The sequence below is a fragment of the Corapipo altera genome, unplaced genomic scaffold, assembly GCF_003945725.1.
Source record: "Corapipo altera isolate COAL_440 unplaced genomic scaffold, ASM394572v1 2b, whole genome shotgun sequence".
NCBI classification, from domain to species: domain Eukaryota; kingdom Metazoa; phylum Chordata; class Aves; order Passeriformes; family Pipridae; genus Corapipo; species Corapipo altera.
The window spans coordinates 34,172,344-34,196,578 of NW_020884874.1; the positions used below are offsets into that span (position 1 = coordinate 34,172,344).

Sequence of the window (24,235 nt, forward strand, 5' to 3'; positions counted from 1 at the left end):
AAATGTTATGCTAACATATCACAGGGGCAAAAGCCATGATGCTAATACAAGACTTTACTCCTTGCCTGGCCATCTCTTCAGTTGCTGAGGATCGAGACTGGGATACAGGTATGGTCATAATGGGTTAGCTTCGTTTTTTAATAAAAATATGTGCACTTTTGATGTGCAAGTTTTGCAGTCAGGCTTGCGTGCTGTAAGGGTTGAGGTCAACAAAGAAATGAATGAAAATGCGGCAAGAGTAAATAAGAAATAATGATAACTCTGAATTTATGTTATTGTTGTTTGAGAGAATTGTTATTTGTCTATAGCATATGCTCAAGATACAGACTTTATTTTGTTACCAGTCTTGCCATTTGGCAGGTTACCACCTAACATAAACCCAAAACACAACTATTTAACTTCCAAGTATCACAGACAACACAACATTCCAAAATAATACAGTTCATTAAGCATGTTTAAAATCTGATATGGGAATAGTTAGGACAGGATATGTCTGATAAAGATGAGGCCAGGTTTCCACCTCTTTTTACAGGTTGTGATCTGGCTCAACCCATTGGAGAGTAATTTGTGTCAAGACATAATAGGCTATTCAAATGCTGCCTAAGGCAGGGAACGGAACTGCCGGCCTGTATTCAGTTCTTTAAGGACACGTATCCACATTAAAAAGAAAATGTATAGGAGCATTTTCATTAGCCTCTTCCCAAGCCAGTCTCCAGCAGTTGGAGTAAAAGTTGAGAAAGAAATCTTCCATTTTAAATGGTTTGTATTCCAAGTTCTGGCCTCTATTGTGGTCTGGAAAGATGTAAACTGAGAAATAATACCCTATATGGGTCTGGTTGCTTTGTTCTCTACTGTCAAATAAACATTTGCTTTAACAACAACGAATTGGACTTACTGTGCCCTTAAAGAAGCATGTGGAACTCACGGTGAATCTCTTGGACATTGTGCCAGGTCTGTATTTGGCTTTCAAGCATAAGGTCACCTACCTTCTCAAAAGGTCATATGGAGTTAAATAATACACAACAATTTTAAGAGATTGGGATTTCCTTCCCCGATCTTTCACAAATGTGATTAGAATGTGTTATCTTGCATATGGAATTCCAAGAAGTAGGTCAAAACTTGCTGGAAAACAAAAACCTTAGAGAAATTTCTATGGAGTTCAACCCACTCTCAGCCACTGTTAAATTCAGCAGACTTTTCTATAGAGAGAATAACTATTAAACTCTCTTTAGCATTTCCCTCCAGCTCCAATTTTTTATCACACATTTTTAGTTTCTTCTCCCTAATGCACGGTTCTACAGTTGAGGTTCAGCAGAAGTCAAACAAGCTAAATGGGAAGAGATGAATCACAGAGAGCAAAGGCAGTGAATACAATCTACTGGATAGACTGGTGAAGTCCATGAGGTGGAGGTTTGAGTATCTGGGAGATTTGGGTGCAGTATCGTGCTACTAGGCTTCCTGTGTGTCTTTGATGAGTCACTTAGTGTTGGATTCAGCTAAATAAATGCAAGTATTTATAGTGCAGGAGACAACATTTTGAATAATTGTCTAGGTTTACTTGGCAGTCAATAGAGAGAAGCAGGGACTTAATGATCAAAAGAGATCAGATGAAATCACATCCTGAAAAGTGCACATTTTTCTTTTCTGACTATGAAGAAAGCCTAAGATAACTTGCTGAAATGAATTCATTTTTACTGTATAATTTTGAAAAATACTTAAATAGAGTAGTATTGTGGACAGATTTTTAATGGCATTACAAAAGGGATGTTCACTGATAAATGCCATGGGAACCTTAACAAAACTATTGAAATTTCATTTTTTTTTCAAAAGAACTGTTATCCTTGAAACATCTACATGATTAAAAAAATACTCCAAGGTGTTGGGAGTAATCCACTTATCAGGATTTTCCAGCTCTGGTAAATTAGGCATTTTTCTACTTCCTTCCCAACCTGAACTATTCTTATTTGATTTTAACTATCTTGTGGGAATACTGTGAGAATTAACACAGAAAAAATATGAAATTATCTCATACTGCAGTAATGAACAGACAAATCGTCTGAAATGTATCCAGTAATACATGATATCAGGTGGCCTACAACTGAAGTCTCCTTTAGCTCAGATTGAAGCATTTTGGTCTTGAAGATTGGTGCTCTTTATCTGATGACTATAGTGTCTTTACAGACTCAGTTCCTGACTAGGACAATGTAGTGGTTTGAACCTTGTTTTCCCCCAGAGGCTGAAAAAGTGGTAACCCCCAGGGGTGGAGACCCCTGGAAGTTTTGAAGTTCTGCCCAATGAGCGCTCCTGCAGAAATGAAAACATATCACAAGCACCGGAAGAGAAGAGTTGTAGTTTGAGTTTTAGAAGAAGTAGCCATGTTGTGGTAGAGCCACGAGGAAAGGGGCCCGGAGCCCCTCGGGGCCTCTGGGGCCCCCCAGCCCCAGTTGGGGGCTACAGAGACAGAGCAGAAGCGGCGGCAGTGTCCAGAGACTCTGGATAAGAGCCAGGACAGATAAGAACTGAACCGGAGGAAGCAGCAGAAAGTAGCAGCAGAACTACGGAGTTCTGGGGGTAGGAACTGATACCAGACCCCCCAAACTCCTTTGAGATCTCCTGGAGAGGAGGAAGATGATGGACTCTTACTTGAAAGAGCCTTGAAGTGCAACATGCACTGCAGAGAGGAGCTGAGAAGCTCAGTCGTCCTGAAAACAGAGCCAGGACGGTGTGGGAGGTTGGCCTTGGGGGCCCTCCCTTGCTGCAAGCTACAAAGAAGCTCGCAGCCTGAGACAGGGCACAGAGGCCCTGCAAGGAGCTTCAATCTCCTGGAGATACCAGACCGTCACGAAGACCCCCTGTGTCTTCATGATATGATGTGGTGAAACGGCCTTTGTCTGGGGTTACGAAGCCCACAGAAGACCCCTTTGCCTGCGTCAAGGGGCCGAGGGAGATACCCCCCTCATGAGTGCTGGCAGAGATCCAGCTATCAGCTCCTGCATGCATGAGATGAGGAGAACCTGCTGCCTTAGAAGAAGCTGCCGCCCTGAGAGACTGGAAAGGATCTGTCCTTCTTTCCCTCCTGGACTTTTATTTGGAGGGGAGAGGAGATCTGATCCATTGTAAATACTATATGTCATAGTAGAGATAGTTGTGATCGTGTGTATAATGTGTTATAGTATTTATTTGTACAGTCATTGTAATATATTCCCTTTCCCCCATTCTGAGTCTGGTTGTGTTTTGTCTGGAAAAACCCATCTCACATTAGGTTGAGATGTGGGAGGGGGGATGGAGCTAGAGAATTGGATTTTGGGGCTATCTCAAACTATGACAGACAAATATATACAACACAATGACTATGAAGATGCATAAGAAGAACAATCTTCCTATTACAAGTGCAGATATACATGAAATACAGGCACACACCAATTCTTGATTAAACTTGCAACCCTGGACTCAAACCACTAGTCAGAGTAACGCTAAATTTTTTGTTAATTCTGGTGCAAACTGCAATAGTTTATGAGGGGTGGCGAGTAGAAAGAGCACATTAAAAACTATTAAAGCAAGGGGTTAAAAAAAACAGAACAAAAGCAGAACTGTCTGGTCACAAAAAAATACAAACAGTTGGCCAGCCTTACTCACATAGCAGCACTCTACAAATACTCAAACACATCTGTGAACTTGAACACAGTCTCAAAATGAGTCACATCATTAAAGGACAAAGAACTCAGCTATATTGCTCTAAGCTACAAAAAATAGGAGCAGGAACATTTTCATCAACATCTTACTTGGCATGGTTTACAGGTGTGCCATTGGCCTTTACAATTCAGAAGAGCTGTAAGGTCCATTACTGATCCTTTCTGCTGGTGAACAGGCAAAAGAGGAACACTTGCTTGTCATTCACCAAGGAACTAACTCCCAGCCTGTCTGGAGCTAGTGCCCAGAAGAAATTATTACTCTTAGAAGGGTAAGTATTCTTGTTTCTTTATGATGATGCTATGTCACCGCTAAAAACTGTTATAAAACAACATGCAATAGTAAGGGACAGTATGCATGACTGCTTTGAAAAAAAATTAATTTATTCAGGCTTTCATGTTACTCTTCACTACAGTTCAGGTTTGATTCCCAGGTCAGTATCATTCCCTGTGCACTCCGTTCTGAACCACTCACAAACTCTCTGTGAGTGGCTTGGGTGACTCCCACCAGAGACCCTCCAAGTGATGCCCCCACCCACCACCACTGCAGCCCACTCACCAGAGCTGCCTGGCACCTGCTGCAGCACATCAGCATTCACAGGGAAGCCCTAGTGTGACAATCCTAATGTGATGGCAACCCATCATTCATGCATTTCCATAACAGGATACAGTTAGGCCCCACATCCCTGTGTCCCAGCTTTCCACCTTTAAAATGCAGGTAAGGTCATCTTCCTTTTTCATGGAGTTAGTGGAGTATAAGAGCACTGAAAAGACTATGAAATGCTCAGATACTATGATATTAGGCTCCAAAAAGGAGGAAGGACTATCTGATCAGGATACTATTAAAGAATTATAAATACTTACTAAATTACTCCAGTTTCCTTATTGCTGTACTCAGCTGCTTCACAAACTAGAAAAAAAGGTTTCTGATGTTTTACTAGTTCGAGTGTGAAATAAAATCTCCAGCTGCACTAAGAAGATAAACTGCTTAAGCAAAACATATTTGCAACCATTTCCTCACCGTTTCTTGATCCAAATAAAACAGCACCACAGCACAGTAAGTAGAAAATACAAATCCTGGAGCATTTGCATGTTGATTTAAAAGAACTGTACCATCTTTAATATGCATATTAAAGGAAAAATATCACGTTTCATCTCAAAATGTGAGGCAGAGTGGACAAAAGGCTGTAATAAGAGATAATCACATTACCAGATTAGTCAGTTTAGGAAAAATACCCATCTGCTGTTTACAAATCACTCGTAGGGTTTGGTAATTATCATTTTGCCTGTGAGAGGAATACTGGCCTGCTTGCACATTTTGTGTCCTCTCATTAATTAAATCAAGCATCAGCTAAGGGTTCAACCAGCTTGTACTTCACCAAGTGGAGTCTTGCTGCTATTATTTCAGGGAAAAACATGTTGTAATGAGGTTCATTATCTCAATGGCATTTTACAGGCAGAGTATTAATAGGGAAAGGGACTAATGTAAGGTCATTATGGAATCAAGGCAAATACAAATTAGTTTAAATGCTACTGTTCACAGCACAGAGCATCAGTGAAGGCATTGAAGGAGAGGCTGATGCAACTGAATGAGGCAGAGAAAAGATGGCAAAAGAGAAATTCTACAGAGATGATATGACAAGATTTAGAAACAACGTGGACAGAGGAATAAGAGGTGGAGGGCAGAGAGAAAAGGAGTATCAAAAAGGGCACCAGACAACGGCAACTGGTCTTGTGCCTATGCCAACAGAGAAGCAAACTGAGAGAAGAACTGCAATATTAAACAACTTGAAATGTAACTTTTGTCCCTTTTACACAGCGGCTTAATCTGATTTAAATACCTAACTATCTTCCTGGGATGAGGAAAGAGTGCAGGCATGCATGTATGTACTGGAGTGATCTGATGGGAAAGCTGGTAAGCAACCCTGGCACACTTAGAACTGCTCCCAAAAGAAAGGGTGAGAGTACAATGGGGACCAGGCTTTGTTGCATAAATGGTTAATAGCCTTGTGCATACAGTCTTCTTCAGTAACTCAGCTGGGCTACCAAAACACATATGAATGCTGTAAATCCAAGCTCTGCTTATTTATGTAGACTCCAGCTTCAATTTTTAAAGTTATACAAAAACACACAGATAAAATAAAAAAAAAGTTACACAAAGCACCTGACAATCCCATGCTGGGCTCCAGTTTCATGGACAAATATTTAAAAAGGGATACTAAAACTGCATACTTATCTCTTCAGCTGTACACTTTTATTACATCCATGGCTATGACTTAGGTCATTTGCAGATGTACATATTTCAGTGCCTAAGTACTGTTACCACACACTAGTACCTGTTTAAAACAGATTTACAGCAGTCTACTGGAAATCTGACCCAGGAAAAGGCCCATTACATTTAGTGGTTTTGTAAACTACTAAGAAGCCTCTGGTTCATGTCCCTCAAAGATTCGCAAGCCAATCTCCAACGAACAAGCTGCTAACTCATTATCACACATTCTCTTTTCTATGAAGGGAATAATTGTTTACAATCACTGTACTAAACAGAAGCATATATTATTTATACACACTGACCGAAAATATGTATCTTTTAAGAATGAGAATAAACAAAACACAGAAAATCCATCTGGACGCAAAGAAACTCCTTTGCAACATTGTTTGAAGACTCCTTTATTTCAATGATGTCAAACTACTGTACCAATCCCTTTTGCAGAGATTTACAATGGATAATGTGTTTTTGTATAATAAAAGTGCATGTGGGGTAAGTTAGTTTGTTCTCAGCTGACCAGGATCTTGATGAGCTTATTACATCTTCACAGCAGCAAAAATCAGAAGTTCAGTCAAAGCTGATCCACAGTCTACTGCAGTCCAGAAGGATTTCCAGAGTAGGATTCATCCAAACATATGAGACTCTCTGAGGTATCTGTCTAGACTTGTGTCCAGCTGACAGAGAAATGGTTGCTTTTAGGTTGTACTTTGTTTCAGACAACAACAGGCCTCTAAAACAGGACTTAGTAAGTCTGCCCCTTTCTGCTGACTGTCAAGTCTGTGCTGATTAGCTCAGATACAGATCAGTTCTTCCTTCCCTCATACCTCAATGATTCCTTTAGCATCAGATGAAGCACACATGCATTTCAAAAGATATACACTGCATTATACTGGATATTTGCAGGCCAGCCCTTGACTGACCTACCTTTTTTCACTATGGATTTTCTAAAGTCTCCAACAGACAATGTGAGGTGCTCCCTCAGGTTCGGTTTTCTGGCCTGATATATACTTGTACCAACTATTGCAACAACCTTCTGCAGGGACATTCTTACCCTGCCTGGCTACTGCCACGATCTGCTACTACAAATCAGGGAAATCAGGGCTCTTGGATGTGAAACTGGAAGAGCAAAACCACAACGCTGTGTCAGACAGCTTGCTAAACTTTCACACTGGGGGAAGCTTTAACAAGTATGAGACAACACCAGTTTCTTCAGCCTCTTAATTCAAAATACATTTCACTCGTTAGCCCAATCCTGGAAGTATTTGACCCTTAGATCACCTTACAAGAAACTTCCAAGACAACTTAAAACTGAGCCCAACTGCAGCGCTCACCACCACGTTCCTGCAGACTGCAAGACATGGCCCTGCAGCCTTTTTACTCTGCCTCAACTATGTAAAGGGAGATTTACATCAAGTGCTCTTGGTTCTCATCTTCAACCACCTTATTCACAAAAACTCTATTGAAAATAATGGTACATGATGATCAAGGAAGCCAGTTGAAAGGAATTATTTTTGTTTAATCCATTTCTGTGCAGAAGCCTCCAAGATTTTTAAGTATTGAGTATAGCAGTTTTAGAGTAAATTCACTGCTCTAGCCTCCATTCTACAAATATTTTTTTAACATATACACAAAAAGGTAAAAGGTCAAACTGAGATTACAAAGTTCCTGACAGTAATTTTCATTGACCTGTGGCTATTTGAACATTTTCCTGTACTGGCTGAAAACGATTATAACAAATCTACATGGCAACTTAACAGGTAGAGGTTGTGTTGTTTTGTTTTTTTAAATAAAAGATGATCCAAATGGCTTTACTGAAAAACAGTTTGCTGGACACTGTAAATGGACAAGGTGGAGAGAGAAGACAAACTTGTATCTACTTTCTTACTGAATGGACATAAGTGATTACAGAACTGTACTTACAAAAAGACCAGAACACAGATCTTTATAGTGCAACATCCCAACCTCTCTCATAAGGTTATTCCCAATGAGCTGGAGTAGTTAAAGGTTACTATACAGTAAACTGTGTGAGATTGTTCCTACACTCAGAGCAGCCACAAAGCCGTCTGGGGCTCCTAGAAGAGACTAACCTCCCATCCAGAGAAAGTGAATGGCCACAGATTAAATGAGTTATTCCTATTCTACTTTAACATTCATTTCAGATATAGCTTCAGTTAGTAACCTGAACAAATAAAAATGAACAGCAGAATACAATGCCAAATTCCACCCATGCATAATCAAATATTTTTAATATCAAGCTAATAAAAGAAAAATGCCTTTTGATGCCCTATATGGTGGATGCTATCACACTGATAGTCAAAACCACCAGCTGGCTCCATTGGGCTGCAAAGCCAGTGAAATCTTTAATGCAGTTGGAAGACAAAATTCTGAAGAAGAATCTGATGCAACATTATAATCACCAATAATTTTTTTGCCACATAAAAAATTGGAAACTCACTTGAATTCAGCAATCACATACGAAACACAGACACCAAGCAACAGTTACTCCTGTTCCTTTACAGATAAGGCATTTAATTGTGGTTCTCAGGGAGTCCTAGGCCATTATGTCCACAGCAGATTATAGCCTTTATAGAGGGTCTTACTTTAAAACCCTAGCCAACCAATCATATCTGCCTCACTTGTAACTACAGTGATGTTTTATAAATAATAGCATAAAGACAACTGAATAGTAAGTGAAGTAATTCAATCAATCAGTAACAACAAGTTAAAATTAATATTATGGACAATAGAAAAACAGACAACACAAGAACCAGAAGATGATCAGTGAAAGCCAAAGAGGAAAGCTGAAACCACAGCTTTTTTTAAAGTGTTACTTTAAAGAAGTGTTTAACCAAATGCACAGGTCCAGCACTCATTTGTTTCCCCATTTGCCCTGTCATAAATGATGAGCAATGCCACAGTGTTTCCAAGACACCATGGGAGGTAAAGTTTCTGTAATTTAAGCCAATACTGCAAGGAAAAAAATCTTTAATGTAAAACACAATGAAAAGTTGATTATGAATTTGCCACAAATTTTGCTTTTTTTGTATTCTTAAATTTATTTACATTTAAAACTGTTATTTTTCATTGCTAACTACATAGCAGGGTTCTGCTATGCCAGAGTTCCAGTTTGCTTTGTTAAAAGCTCAGTTTTCTCAAAAACATTATTTTTGGACTGTTTTTTCTAATTTGTTTTCAATGTTCAAAATGTTTCTTTACCCACAAAGGCTGAGTAAACTGACATCTGCTACCCTTGAATTTTCTCCAGAAGTTATAACCGAAGCTTTTTGTATAGGGCAATATCAAAATTCTTTGTCTTCATAGAACTCCTTATGTTTATGAAGATTAACACGGATATCATCCGTGAGTTTGCATTAAACTATGTTACTGGATCCACCTGAAAAGTGAAGTAAAATAAGAACTACATCTCTGCACAGCAACTATATCTTAACTTCCAGTTATATTGAATAGTGAGTAAAGCTGGGTGACATATAACACTGCTGTGTAAATAGCCTTCATTGGGAGGTAAGAGTAAAGAGAAGTAAAAAATCCACATCAGCTTTCATTTCTGTAACTACTTCTATGCCAACAAGCTGTATGTTTTAAGGGCACCGAAGGTTGATTAGGTGCAATTATAACTAAGATTCCTCAAAGTACAGAGAGCAGAACAACAATCTAAGCCATTTTTCTTGCAGTTAAGGGTACTGAAAATAGAACTAATCTTTTGTGCCAAGGCTGCAAGTTAGCCCAGTGTGACATATACCAAATACGATAACTATTATAGGAAATGCACAACATTATTTCCAAATATTAACAAGGAAAAAATATATATGTTTACATGTATATGCTGGGTTTTATCAGGAGTAAAATCAGAAGAAAAAAAATTTTTTTTACAGAAGTTCATCCAAAGACCTAAGAAGTTGATCACATATTAGCAGTGCCTATCAGCCAAGCTAGCTACTGAATATCCCTCCCTCAGAAGTCACCAATAAAAGACACAATAATCCCTTGCAGTATTTTCTTCACCAAAAAACAAGCAAATCAAGTTACTCCCCATCCTACCTGAAAACCTCCTGCCTTGCCTTCCAGTCATCCCATCACAAATATTTGGGTGGCAAACTGAGTCTGGGAGAGTGCTGAGAGGAGCAGCAGGCCTGGGCTGGGCAGGAGCCAGGGTGGGATGCAGCTGCACATTCCTGGGGTCCTCATCAGCATTATGAAGGCCATGATGGGGAGATCAGCAGAGCTGCCACTCCTCAATCCATCATCAGCTCCTCCACCTTGGAGAGGCATTGCCCCAAAAAGGCCTCCAGCTGCTCTGCTGTTGGGAAGTTGTAACCAGTCTTTTAAATCCTGACTTGAAAGTAAGTCACAGTAAGTAAGGTGGCTGTTCCCACAGCGTATAACACCCTGGAGAAACGGCATTAATGAAAGGAGCAGGGCTGTGTTGTAATTGTGGCCAGCTCTGGAAGAGACATAAGGCAAAACACACAGGGCACATTCCAACAGTGCGGCCTCAAAGGGACGATGGAAGGATTTGGGTGGCAAAGAGTCATCCTAAATGAAGCTGACAAACTCCCAGCTCGTTGCAGCCACACAACCGTTCAACACTTCAGGGTAACACCTTGGCTATTATAATTACCACAGAAATTCTGGGCAAAGGCACGAAACAGGTTTGTAACCCATATGAACACTGCAGACAGATACCAGAGGAACTCTCAGACTTGGTCTCACAACCCCTTCCCAGCCTGCTCTGGGATTTAAGGAAAACCCTACTGGTCTAAACAGGGGCTGTTCACCACCTCCTAATCTGTGCATGAAAACTGCAAGCCCCAAATCAAGCCTGTTATAATGTCTACCTGCATTATTTCTCCAACTATGCAAGACTGGAGACATGCACCAAATCTAAATTATTTTATGGATAAAGTCAGAAGCAATAAACTTAATCACAGTATCAAAAATTCAGGTTAGATATCTGGAGAATCCTTCCCTTGAAAGGATAGAGAAATGCCAGAATAGATGCCACTTAATGTGTAACCAGCTTTTATCCTACTACCCTTCAACTGCCCTTTTTTTGTTTTATTCTATCTGGTATTGCATTCTTCTGTTGTGTTTTTAAAGGGCCCACAGTATGTACACATGGCTGTAAAGACAATGAATACTATTAATAAATGGTGATCATTACAAGATTTATAACAGATATTCATAATCCTCCCTACAAGTATAGGGCCCAGATCTTAAAAGCCCCTCCCTTTATTAATAGGCATAGTTCTGATTTATGCTTTTTGCTCCACTACTAGCAACATATGTAGATGTTTGAGAAGAAATTGCTCTCAGTTTTGCAGGATCAGGCCCTAAAAACAGAGGATACAGATGGTGAACACAAGATGCACACTGAGGGAAAACAACTCTTGTTTCCCCTGCTGGCAGAATGCCAGTTAGTTAGAGCCTGCTAATGGTGGTACAAGAGGAAGAACCGTCATGCATATATGCCAAATTTACTCATATAAAGAGTGAATTGGGCATCAATATCTGTTGCAGTTAATCAACAAAATAAGGTAAGTGGGGCAACAAATTATGTCCCTTTTAATCAACTAATACTGTCATCTCCTTTATAAACAGTGAGAGTTTCTAAATTTGTTATTAGTAAGTTTGAAGCAGTAAAAGAAGATAGAAACATCCTGTTAACAAAATACTGGCTAGACTATCAAAGAACTTGCTACAGACTTTAGAGCAGCATCAAAACACATAAATACCATTACTGCATGAAGAAAAGTCAAGGACGAAGAGAAGATTCATCACATGGTCTTTAAGAATTATTTGAAGAAGAAAAAATTATTAGATCCTGATTGTGGATTTCAAACAGTATGACTCCACTATACTGGACTCCACTATACTGATGAAGGCACAAAAGTTTGAAGACTTAGGCCTTTATTTACTTGCTGCTTAACTGCATCAGTCTAGACAACAACCAGGTTATTTCACCTCATTATAAATAATAATATAACATATAATGAGGTGTTATTTCACCTCATTATAAAAGAGAGAAGAAGGAAAATCAGCAGGATTTCACCAGCTTATCTTCCTTCAGAATGCAAGTCTTCTCTGAAAAAAGATAAATGCCACCAACTCTTTTGGTATTCAGAAGGTGGCACCTGGACCATGTACCCCTGATGTGAACATCTGCAGGGGAAAATTCTCAATGTTTCTGATACAGCATCCCAGCCAGACGAGCTCCAGTACTGTATCCATTTACATTTTAGCACTCCTCAGTGTGAAAGAGCTCAGTTCCAGACTATAATCACTTCCAGGGAAGTGATTGTTCCCCTGTACTCAGCACTGGTGAGGCCACACCTCGAGTACTGTGTCCAGTTCTGGGCCCCTCAGTTCAGGAAAGATACTGAGGTCCTGGAGCAGGTCCAGAGAAGAGCAACAAGGCTGGTGAAGGGACTCAAGCACAAGTCCTATGAGGAGAGGCTGAGGGAGCTGGGGTTGTTCAGCCTGGAGAAGAGGAGGCTCAGGGGAGACCTCATCACTCTCTACAACTCTCTGAAAGGTTGTAGCCAGATGAGGGTTGGTCTCTTCTCCCAGCCGACTATCAGTAAAACAAGAGGACATGGTCTTAAGCTGTGCCAGCGGGCGTTTAGGTTAGATTTTAGGAAGAAATTCTTTACTGAGAGGGTAATTGGGCATTGGAATGGGCTGCCCAGGGAAGTGGTGGATTCTCCATCCCTGGAAGTTTTTAGGATGAGACTGGATGTAGCACCTAGTGCTTTGGTCTAGTAACCACGGCGGTAGTGGATCAAGGGTTGGACTTGATGATCTCGGAGGTCCCTTCCAACCCAGCTGATTTTATTCTATTCTATTCTATTCTATTCTATTCTATTCTATTCTATAATGCTACACAAAGAGCAACCATAAACAAACTGAATTAAAAATTACCTAGGTATTTAAAGAAACTTTTCCTAAAGTGATACAGGTCTGAACACATGGTTACTTAAACAGCAACAAAAAATCCCAAATGTTTATATAGAAAATGACTAAGAAAATCTAGGTTTTCATCCAGCTTTGAAAGCTCCTTGCACAGGATGCCAGAAGACGCTGCAATCTGTACAAAAATATTTCATTAATATAGAGACTTATAAAATCCAGTAATTCAAAACTAATTCAACTGAAACCCCAATGAGAAGCTGCATGGTTCAACTGGTTTATAAAAGACTAAGAACCTTCAGTAACCCAGTGGAAAATGATTTCCCCAAAAAACCCCTATTTAACTACAGAAGGTGAAAACAAAAACCTTTGGTTATAAATGCATAAGGTAATTGCCTGAGGAACAGCCCAGCATTGCATTAGTTCTGCAATGTCCCTTCATTTTGCTTTCTCTCTCTGTGAAAGGGAAATTAAATTCCCTTCAAAGTTTCCAGTGACACAGAAAGACATTTCAACAGTCCAAATACAGGATTTACTCCACTGACCACTAATGCCAAGGGTCCCAAAACCACTCACTCTGAAAGAAGATGAGTTTTGCAATTTGTAGCTGCATCTATAAAGCAATGAAAAGTTAATGGTTTCCTTTTGACTGCCATAGAAAGGGCTGCTTTGTATATTTCTTTCCTCGGGGAATCCAATGCTATAATTTTCCATTGGAAAGTTTCTGTATTCCTGCATTGCTAAAGTGACTGCAATGCTGACCTAATCTGGGTCATCAAAAATCTAGGATTAATCACATGTCTAAAACAAACAAACAATTAATTGTTACATAAATTTACTTGCTTATCTGTAATTATTTCTATCAAATACTATGCAGTATTCTTCAAAACGTTAAAACACACAGGCTGTGACTTCTGCATTTATCTATAAAAAATGAAAAAGTAATTTACATTTCACTTTTTTTATTGTTATTATCAACAGGATACGCACTATGAACATCATCCACTGCAAGTAACAACAGAAACATTAATCTAGCCTCAGAAAGCCCTGCAAGTTGGGTAAGTATTAACCTCAGATGCTGTGAGGTTAAGCTGCTTGCCTATGGTCACACAGTGAACTTGACAGGACCAGAAATAAAGCCCAAATTTCCTGATTCCCCAGCCCTATCATAAGGCAACACTGATGTAATTGCTAAATTTTAATTCAGTGGTCTGTACTATTCATGTTTCTAAATCTCCAGAGCTTGTAACAGAGGGTATTTATGCTTTACTTCAGGTTCAAAAGTACAAAGTACACTAAAAGCTGTTTTTAGGCTAATGGAAGTGAAATGGCCCATCTCAAAACACCATGCTGTTTAGAGCATGCTAACGCTTACAGAACTGTATGGAAATGTTAAGTACACAGCTCTCGGGTTCGATTACCCCTGTCATCAGAGCCGGCAACGCAGTGCTCAGACCAGCTTTGCACAGCATGGCCTGGGACATTTCTATACAGCTCCTCTTTATGTAACCTTGACCCTGCCCTTGCAGGCAGAGCTAGAAATGCCACCATGAGAGGTCAGTCCCATTAGATTCAGCATATGCTCACTAGGTGTGATAAGTCTCCAGTGTGTGTTGGCAGGAAGTTACCTACCCTGCACTTATAGGATATTCTGGTTCCCGAAAGATCAAACAGTAAGTCATTAGAGGAACTGCTAGAGGACTCCACTGCCTGATCCCCAGTCCCATTTCTGCTGATGCAACTGTGTGCCCAACATATCTCTCTGGAAGAACCTCAAATTGGTTTTATTTCAGAGGTCCAAAGAACCTCTGAGAGAGCCAAGAAAGGTGCAGGTACCCATCCTTTGGGAATTCATCATTTGCACAAGTCACAGAAGAAGCATGGAGAAGCATGCATGCCTCAGACCACCATACAAGTGGACAATCCTTTCTGTGTCCAGAAAATACCTCCAATACTCACCCAAACCCAAAGTCTGCCATTCCAGAACATTTTTCACATGAAAAATACAAGCTAAAAATTTCTCTTTACCTTCACTGTCTTCATTATGCCTTCCTCTCTCCAGCTAACTGTCTCTGCCCCACATTTTCATTAAAACTTTTCCCCTGACTTGCATTCTTTATTGGTCTTACTGGTCCTAGCCATTTTGCGGGTTAAGCAACATCTGCTCAGATAATCAGAAGAGAAGAGATTAACAAGTCAGAGAACAGTCATTACCTGCACACAGTCTGAAAATAGCCATCTCCACAAATCCAAGGGACAGAACCATCAAATACAGTAATCCTAGAGGGAGGTAGTATTTGCATAGAAAGAGTATTTTAATCTTACAATTATAGAACCCGTAGTGAAATAGGTTTCTCTAGTTCCAAAAACATTGACTGCGGTATTTCAGGAAATAAACAGTGAAATCACTGCTTGCAATGCCAGCAAATGTAAATTTTGTCATACTTCTAATGATTAACCAGTTGTAGAATAAGAGACTGCTTAGTATGAGTGAACAAAAATGTGGATAGAGCCTTCCCAAATCTTCGTTCCCTAAGCCTAGTCATGAACATGAACAGTATGAGTGAAAGAAAAACCAGAACATTTAGACAGTAGCAGCTTATGCTCTTACTGATAATCACCTCTTCATGAACTTCTGTGACTACCTGCATGTACAGTAGCATACATGTGTTTAATACTGCAGACTGAGGCATCCACTTATCCCGGTTACTTAGATAATGCTAAAATAAAGACGTCCCTTCCCATCTTCTATTTCTGAGTTGATGTAACATAGTATGGAATATCTTATTGGTAAAATATATGTCAGGTGATCTATCCTAGTTCTGTTTCTCTCTCAGAGAGGGTAACAAACCCATTACAGTCTCCACCCCTTATTCCATACTATTTTATGTCACACATATCCTGTAGTTGCCTATATCCCCCGCTTATACAGGTCTTGTCTTCTACGGTTGCCTCAATGTTGAGCACCAGCATCGGTTTAGTTTGGGTCTTCATTTAGTGACTTTTCCTGCAACAGACGTGCTTTCTTGAAGACCTCTGCCAACTGTAATGTAAGAACACTTTTTAACATCTACTAGGCTTCTAAAACTTCTTGAACTCCTGTTTAATCTTTAATTTGAAGAATCTCACTGGAAAGAATATTGTATTTAATTAAAAATGAGATAGAAACTTTATTGAACTATCTTGGATTTTGCTACAAGGTTACTTTATATATATATATATAAATCTAGATCTAGACTTTTTTTAACCAAGCATGTTTTGAGAACAGTTTTTGAGCTTGGGCTTCATAATCAATTTTGAAAAGATGCTGTAAAAACTCATTTTCCCCTCATGTTTTAAAATTCATGTTCATGTTACTTCGAAAGTAAGTTTAAAAAATTAGGACAACCTAAGACAAAAATTGAAAATTTATATACAAAAAGCATTATATAGTTTTCAAGCAAAAATTCTGAGGAAGACCTGAACTAAGCTGATGCCGGTGCCCAATGATGAGACAACCGTAGAAGACAAGCGTGGGATATAGGTAAATAAAGGATATGAGCCTGACGTAAAATAGTATGGATTAAGGGGTGGAGATTGTAATGGGTTTGTTACTTTCTCTGAGAGGGAAACAGAACTAGGATAGATCACCTGATGTATATTTTACCAATAAGATATTCCATACTATGTTACGTCAGCTCAGATATAAAAGATGGGAAGGAAGTAAGGGTTTTTTCTCTTCCGGGTAGCTGCACGGTGGTGGACGGGCTGCTTCTTCGGGCGAGAAGAGTGTTCGTTGTGGGGAAGTGGTCTGTTGTTAGTTCTTCTCTGTGTGTATAGTTTTATAACTTTTTTCTCTCTGTGTACAGTTTTATAATTTTTTTTGTCTCTGTGTACATATAAAGCCATTTTTCTTGGCAGTTTCAGTTTTTGTAGTTTTTCCCTTCTTCTCCCCTTTTTCTCCTCCCCTTTCCCTCTAGAGGGAGGTTGGGCGCAGGCCCGGTGAATACCTGGCATTCAGCCAAGGTAAACAAAGTATTTGTAAAATTAAAGTAACTTTCGAAAACTCTTAAATACTTTAGGACTTGGTGACTTAAAAAAACTTCCCCAGTTAGATACAAAATGCCTGAATGGAAAATCATGTTGGCTAGGTAGCTGTAATTTCAATTTGGTATCATAGCAGAAAACATGAGGAGACACAGGTAAGGCTGACACATCTACCAGGCCTGTTGCTATCTCAAATGACATAATTTCAGAGCACCTCTCTGTATATGGAGAACAGCACAGGACAGACAAATTCATTCCCAGACTAGAAAAAATAAGACTAGAACAAATCATTTTCCCTGCCAGAGACCAGACTGGTCATGGTGCTGGAGACACCTGAGGTCTCATGGAGTCATCTGGATTGACTGAACTGAACACTTGTCCTGGGAAAACGAGTACAACCCTATATGCAGCCACCTACCAGCTGAGGACAGCCCTACAGTCAGGCAGACAGGTACCTTGTATGGACTTCAAAAAAGGAAATATTAAAGCTTGCCGTACATTTCAAATTCTTGGAAAATTTTGTGAAAGGAGCTTGGATGTGACAATGCACCTATTTAAAACAAATGAAATGCACTGACTACAATGTGACACCTTTTTTTCAAGACTCATTGCATTCAAACTTGTACACAGGGTTTTTCCCACAGAACTGATGTGGGTCAATAGCCACTGTAGAAAACACAGTCTCTCTCCCTTCTGCCCAAGTCTGAACATGACTTTCCAGCTGAACGAACCGGTCAGAGCTGTGGAATGACTGCTGGGAATGGTGGGACCATGATGTGCTCTCATTTCTTCAATCAAGCAGACCATTCCTTTCTGAGCTCTTTGCCCTCTGTGGGGTAGAGGCAAGCTTTGCTAGCACAGCAGAGAGGCAGAGCCCTGATTAAGGAAAGCTAAGTGAGCTGTAAAGGGCAAATATGTACAAGGGGTGACATCTGGCAACAATATAAGGAAAAAAACCATTAAGTGGGTTACATAAACCAGTGCCCTAAAACCCATGTGTAAAGGCAGCTAAGGACAACCTCTCGCCCAGCCTGAAGTGCCACTGGCTGAGCACTGCAAAAAGAACAAAATTAAAGTTATGCAATGCCTCACATTAGCTCCAGAGTAAAAAAGGTCAGGACTTGCATTTTGACAGCAACCTGAACCAAACCAACTTCTGTTGCTGGACACAACACCTGAGCTCCTCCCCATTGCCAGGGCAAACTGGGATGAGTGGGAGATGAGCAAGAGCCCCAGGCTGTGCTGGACATATGTAGCCCTCCCATCCTCATCCCCTCCAGCCCAGCCTCAAGAGGCAGATCCTTCATGGTCCAGCTTACAGCAGAGGTTCACCACAATAAGAAAAGCTCGGCACTGTTATAGAATTAAGGCCTGAAGTCAATCAATTAGTTCAATCCAGTTTTAGTCAGACCATGGCAACACTCTCTTCAGGGGTTAAAATCTCTATCTCTCTGATCACCACCAGCATCTTCTTCTGGTTCCTCAGTGGGACATTAACCTGCACCATCCCTGACTTTTAAGGACTACAGAAAAGTAGAAACCAGACGAAAACGTTCCTTCATTTCACACCCCAGTGTTTTCCAAACAATCCTGAAGACTGAGAAGATGGCAAATGGATGTTCTGTTGCTTATGTTCACCACAAAATCCAATGACCACAGTTATTCAGTTGATATTTTAATATACTGTTGCTCAGCTTTAGTAACAGTGCCACTTACTGTCACGCGGGTTGTGTGCTACAGGCCTCCAGCCATGGAGGGAAATACCAAAGAAATTCACAGATGTGGAGGTGCTTTGAGAAAAAACTTTATGCAAAAAGTAATTCAGAGCTCACCAAGCCTTGAAACTCACTGAACCAATTCTAAACATACTTCTTTCACCTCTCTTGTTTTGTTTTGGGGTTTGGTTATTCTTGTTTAATTTTCCCCTTCGAGTAAGTCAATTGGGCACAAGCAGCCTCTTATAGCTAACAGCACTCTGTACAGGTCAGCTTGTGGTCCAGCCTAGTCTAGCAGGGGCTGTTGCTTTTGTACTACAGTACTTTCTATATCAGCAAACAAATCTCCCCTCCTGTTACAGTTTGCCTTGAAGAAGTGCTGTCATTCCCCCTCTCCCTCAACCTAGGGAATTATCTGACTCCAGTTCCAGATAATTAAGCTATCAATAAACAGAGCTGTGGGAATACTGCCGTTTTCAGAAGCACCTACAATTGCTTTCCCAGGGCCAGCACCAAGCATACCTATGGTACGTTCCTCAGTGAAAATCTATATATCTCAGTCACAATCCATGTGTGGTTCAGAACCCTCTCAGAAAAGGGGAAAGCTAGGCAACCTTGTTATAGGAAGGAATCTGGCACAGCACTGGTTTGTATGAAGTAGAGCTCCTGAAGAATCAATCAAACTTTTTATTTTTACTATGAGTACTATAGTATGCAGAAAATAATACACAAGCAGAGAGCAAAGCATAACACACATCTGAAAAATATTGCTTTCTAAATTTTACTACAGGTATAGTTGCATAATGTTCACAATGCTGTAATACTGTGGCTTTCTCTCTTCTGGTCAATCAGTATCAAACTGATCCATCTTCATTCCTAGCAGAATTAAATATTTCGATAACTTCTCAGTAAAATAATATTTAAATATAAGAGACAAATACCAATCACATATTAGCTTTCTCTACAGGGAACTGAATTTAAGACCAAAAGAAAAAAAGGCTAGTTGAAAAACTTCTACTGAGTTTTAAAAGTTCTGTGCAGTTACTTCAGACGATTGCTCACAAATTCAATAAAGATTACTTGCGTCTAGCAGCAATATCATCAAGGGCAAAGTAACTTTCTTCCTACAGAGAAAATGGTCTTTTATTGTGCTGATAATCACACCTACACACTGAGTACCAATCAGTGTTAGAAGCTGAAAGGTATGAGCAAGTTTTATTTCTCATTTTTAAAAAACTATAATTTTTTCAGATCGCTCCATCGGACTTTAGAACTGGTGGCTATGACTTTCCTAACACTATCATTGGTCTCTTTACAAAGAGACTCAAAGATATATTGAATAAGAATTTCTAACTGCAACTGATATTTCTGGAATGGAATCTGACAAAAAGATTCACAGTCTTATATCTGCAGATCGTTCATATCAGTCATTATCATTTTTAACATGAAATGAAAATTCACTTTTGAAAATTTCTACTGCACAATTCAGAAATATTTTAAAGAAATTAGACAACCTATTAGATTCCCCATAGTATAAGAATATTTTAACATCTGAATCTGCAATTTTCACCAAAGATCAAATTAAGAGAAAGGGAACTCTCCTTTTTAGACCTGTATGATGTCTCTTCACCATTTACAATCCTTGGACTCATTTTTCAACCACAAATGTTGGTATAAAACATTCCACAGCAGGCACCTACCCTTCCCAGGGAAATTCCTCAAATATCCCAAAATTTGTTCTTAATATTTACTACCAACATTCGTTCCACGCTGTCATAAATGCTGGTTGACTTGCAAAAATTGTCAAGACTGAAAGAACATTACTTGCAAAACAGAAAGGTCCTCAAGCTCTTCTACAACTTTGGCAGGCCCCAACAGCATCACACACAGGCTTAACATGTTGAGAAATACTCAAGCAAGCCACTGATGAAAAAATGTAGGATGCAGAGGGTGAAAACATTTGTTTCCCTATCCTTGACCGCCTAACCATTCCTGAGAAAATTACCCAAACATGCCAGATGCCCTTTTCTTTTACTGAGTTTTTCATCTTCTTATTCATTCTCTCAAGATCGAGTATGCAAGTTTTGCCCACATCCAGACTAGTATTTTCATTTTTCTGTCATGTGCATTGTGTTCTGGAAAAGTGTCAAGATTTACTTAGGAGGAACTGACATAGAGAATTATCTACTGACAGGATTAACATTTCACTAGTAAAAAATAAGGAGCATATTAAACACTTACTTAAGTGATATTAAAAAATCGGGGAAAAAAAACCAGGAAAGAAAATCAAAATTGTCCATCATCAGGGTTACTGACTGCTGAGCACTTTGCTTTTCAGTTTGCTCAATTTCCTCAGCTTGTTTCTTTGTATTCCTCTGTTTGCCATTTTGTCTGTCTGTCTTGGCCTGTTGTCTTGCGGGTGCCTGACAAGATCCTTGGGCAGGGTCATCTTCTGCCCCCTGTGAGCACCAGAGGGGAGGACCATGGCTCCTGGCCAGAGATGCCGTTCATTCTGGTAATATGTGCAATAAGCAATAACAATGATGGAAAATTCCACTTGATTCAATGTAACTAGTGACTGTTACTCTTCTGCGTTTATATTTGTCTTCTGCCCCGAGGCAAAATCCTGCCCAAACTCCACAGTCCTACTCATCAGAGCACAGCTGAGAGGAGCAGGGAGGGAGAAGGTCCTTACGAGAAACATGGGAGATTGGATAACTTCTTGTTTTTTCCCACCAAATGTCCTGAGTAACCCCTTTGTGTTTAATCAGGCTCCCGATCATATGAATTCGACCCCATGATTGTGCTAAATTATTTAGTTTGCTTAGGAGTTCACTGAGAGCTGATAATCTGCCTATCATGACTGATCTGAAACTGGAAAATGGTCATGCACATTCTAAAAACAGGCTGTTTATCACATCATATATATTGATTATCTTTTGGAAACACTCCAAGAGACATCACTCTGGAAGTCAATCTAAAAAATGTATGACCTGAATTTATCCAGGACAGGTTGGATGAAGCCTTGTTACTAGGCATCTAGTTTGCTTGGGTTTTCTTCCTATAACAAATTGCATACATTTAAACAATATATAACTGTCTATATATTAATATCACAGCCTCCTGGCAATTATGAATCATTAAACAGGATTTTAATGTGGCTTGTTTCACTTGTGTGCATTGGTATTTGAAAAAGTTCAGTTCCCATTCTCCAAGTACTGAAACACCTTTCAAAATCCTAAAATTGTATCAGTAAAGTGGTCTACTGTACGCACTGAACTAAACCCAGCCATCTACTTGTGACCTGCCAGACAGACAAACAAATGCTGTCAGGCAGGAATAAACAAACTGCAGAATGTTGAAGCATAAACAAAAGAATGATTGAAAACACTGCAAAAGAGAAGATGCAGATCTGCAGCCCTGCTCCTAGTAAAGAGCTGTCACTCAGCCCTCAAGTGTCTGGCAGCAAACCTGCTACAGAAAATTTAACCTGGCTGAAGCTGGGACACGGAAGCTGTCTTTGGAATCAAGATTCAGATCATTCGATGTCTGAGAAAGGCTGTTAGCCTTTAATTTCCATATAAAGGCAAGTGATTACTAATTATTGTGTAAATTAATTGCTTCTCATTTACTGCTACAAGCTGACAAAATCAGGTTCTTCTGTTTAATATTGAAACATATTTACACCTTCCAGAAGCAGAGAAAGCAGGTTTCATTTTCAGCAGTCTACCTCAATGCCTCTTTCTCACTGGAATTAACTACGGACACTATAAGCAGATATTTCTTGTGCAAATTATGCGCCTGTTTCATTAATGCTGCTCATGAATAATGATGAAACATCAGGCAGAGAAAGGTGAATACTCTCAAAAAGGGGAAGAGAATATAACTGGAATAACTGATTTCTGCAATAAATAATTTATAACAAATTTTTACAGGACATAAATTTTATGGAACATAAAACTGGCAGCATAAAGTATTGTTACCTTCTGGCAACTTAAGATCAAAAAGCTGTTCTCAATTCCTGCTTTCTCACTCAGAGCTCAGACTCCAGGCATAACCCAGTCCTTTGGATCTCCCTAAAGGACATCTGAAGTGTGGGACATTGTGCTGCGGATGAGACATGACTCTGTCTCAATTCTGCTGTGACTTCCCTCTTATCTTCAGAAGTGAAAAATACAAGAGTGTCATCTGTTTTATACACTAGGTCCAGGTAGTAATACTATACTGTAGGAGAGTAGGACTTTGCTGTGATGTGAGAAGCCCTAATACAGCTATGTTGTCAGGTGCAGCTCCACCATCTCTGGATGCATCTTATGGCTAGAAAACATTCATATGTTCTAAAATATCTTGAAGGTAACAACACACTCAATTCCCCTTCGCCCAAGTTGTGTTCCCACGCAGCAAGCAGCAGACTCAGAAGCAGAAAGGTTTGTTTGTGGCTTCCTGAGGCGTAAGTATCATTTTTCGCAAAAATTAGAGCAGCACCAGAAGAGGAGCAATATCCTTCCCTTCTACAACATGTTCTGCCTCATCTCTTCTATTTCAAGAAGGGGAAAGAAGAGGATATTCCATAGAAGAGACCACTACATATATGGACGTGCCCCTAGTATGGGAGTTTTCCATGAGGATTTCTACTTGTCTTCGACATTCATTACATACTATGTTGTATCATACAAAGCAACTTCTTGGAGTACCCAGCTCACTATATTCAAAAAAGTTGCTAGATGAAAATGGATTGTGCCACTTTTCTCCTCTCCTTCCTCCTCCCCCCCCCATGAATATATTTGGGAAAAAAAGAATACAACCACTACTTAAGCAGATTCCAAGTATTTCACAGGTTATGCATGCAGGGAGGAAATAGCAATATATAATTTCAGCAAATCTGCAGTGCTCCATATTCACAAAAAAAAAAAAAAAAAAAAAAAAAAAAAAAGGAGGATTTCTACCAAAATGAGCACTTGGAAAAGTGATACCCTGTGAAGTAGGAAAGGGACAAAAGTGCAGCAATGCTGTGCATAATTAATGACATTTTCATACAGTGACTTATGCTTGAATTCCTAAAGGAAATAGTCTACTTCAGTTGGTTTATTAAAGCTGTATGCTATGAAAAATCTAAACTCAGTTTAATAAAGCAATCTTACCAATTTGTGGTGCATTTAGGTTAGACATTAGAAAGAAATTCTTTACAGAGAGGGTAATCAGCCATTGGAATTGGTTGCCCAGGGAAGTGGTGGATTCTCCGTCCCTGGAGGTTTTTAAGATGAGGCTGGACGTGGTACTTAGTGCCATGGTCTAGTAACTGTGGTGGTAGTGGATCAAGGGTTGGACTTGATGATCTCAGAGGTCCTTTCCAACCCGTCTGATTCTCTGATTCTATGATTTTCCCCCTCTAGTTCTTTATGTGCTATTCAAACACATAGAGCACATAATTAAATCAAGGATGGCTAAAATATCTCACTTGCTAAATTACTATATATTTGCCTAATTAAGCAATTACAACCTACTGTTGTTACAGACATTTGCTGAGTAATCTCTGTTCCATTGTAGGCTTGAGCACAACTAGAAAAAGTAATAACAAACAAAAATTGCTATAGTTAGATGCTTAGCAG

The 24,235-nt window shown here is 39.6% G+C and overlaps 1 protein-coding gene across 9 annotated transcripts in view; it reads right to left on the reverse strand.

The window, feature by feature from the left end:
- RPS6KA2 (ribosomal protein S6 kinase A2) overlaps positions 1–24,235 on the reverse strand; it is a 292,913-nt gene that overhangs the window by 105,436 nt on the left and 163,242 nt on the right. The window contains exon 1 of one of the 9 annotated variants that reach the window (XM_027631605.1): positions 4,554–4,572. The exons of 7 other annotated variants lie outside the window; for them this stretch is intronic. The gene's annotated coding sequence lies outside the window, so the exon portion shown is untranslated. Of the gene's footprint in view, positions 1–520; positions 536–4,553; positions 4,573–24,235 lie in introns of those variants that run through there. One more of the 9 variants, XM_027631612.1, reaches the window with a different exon arrangement.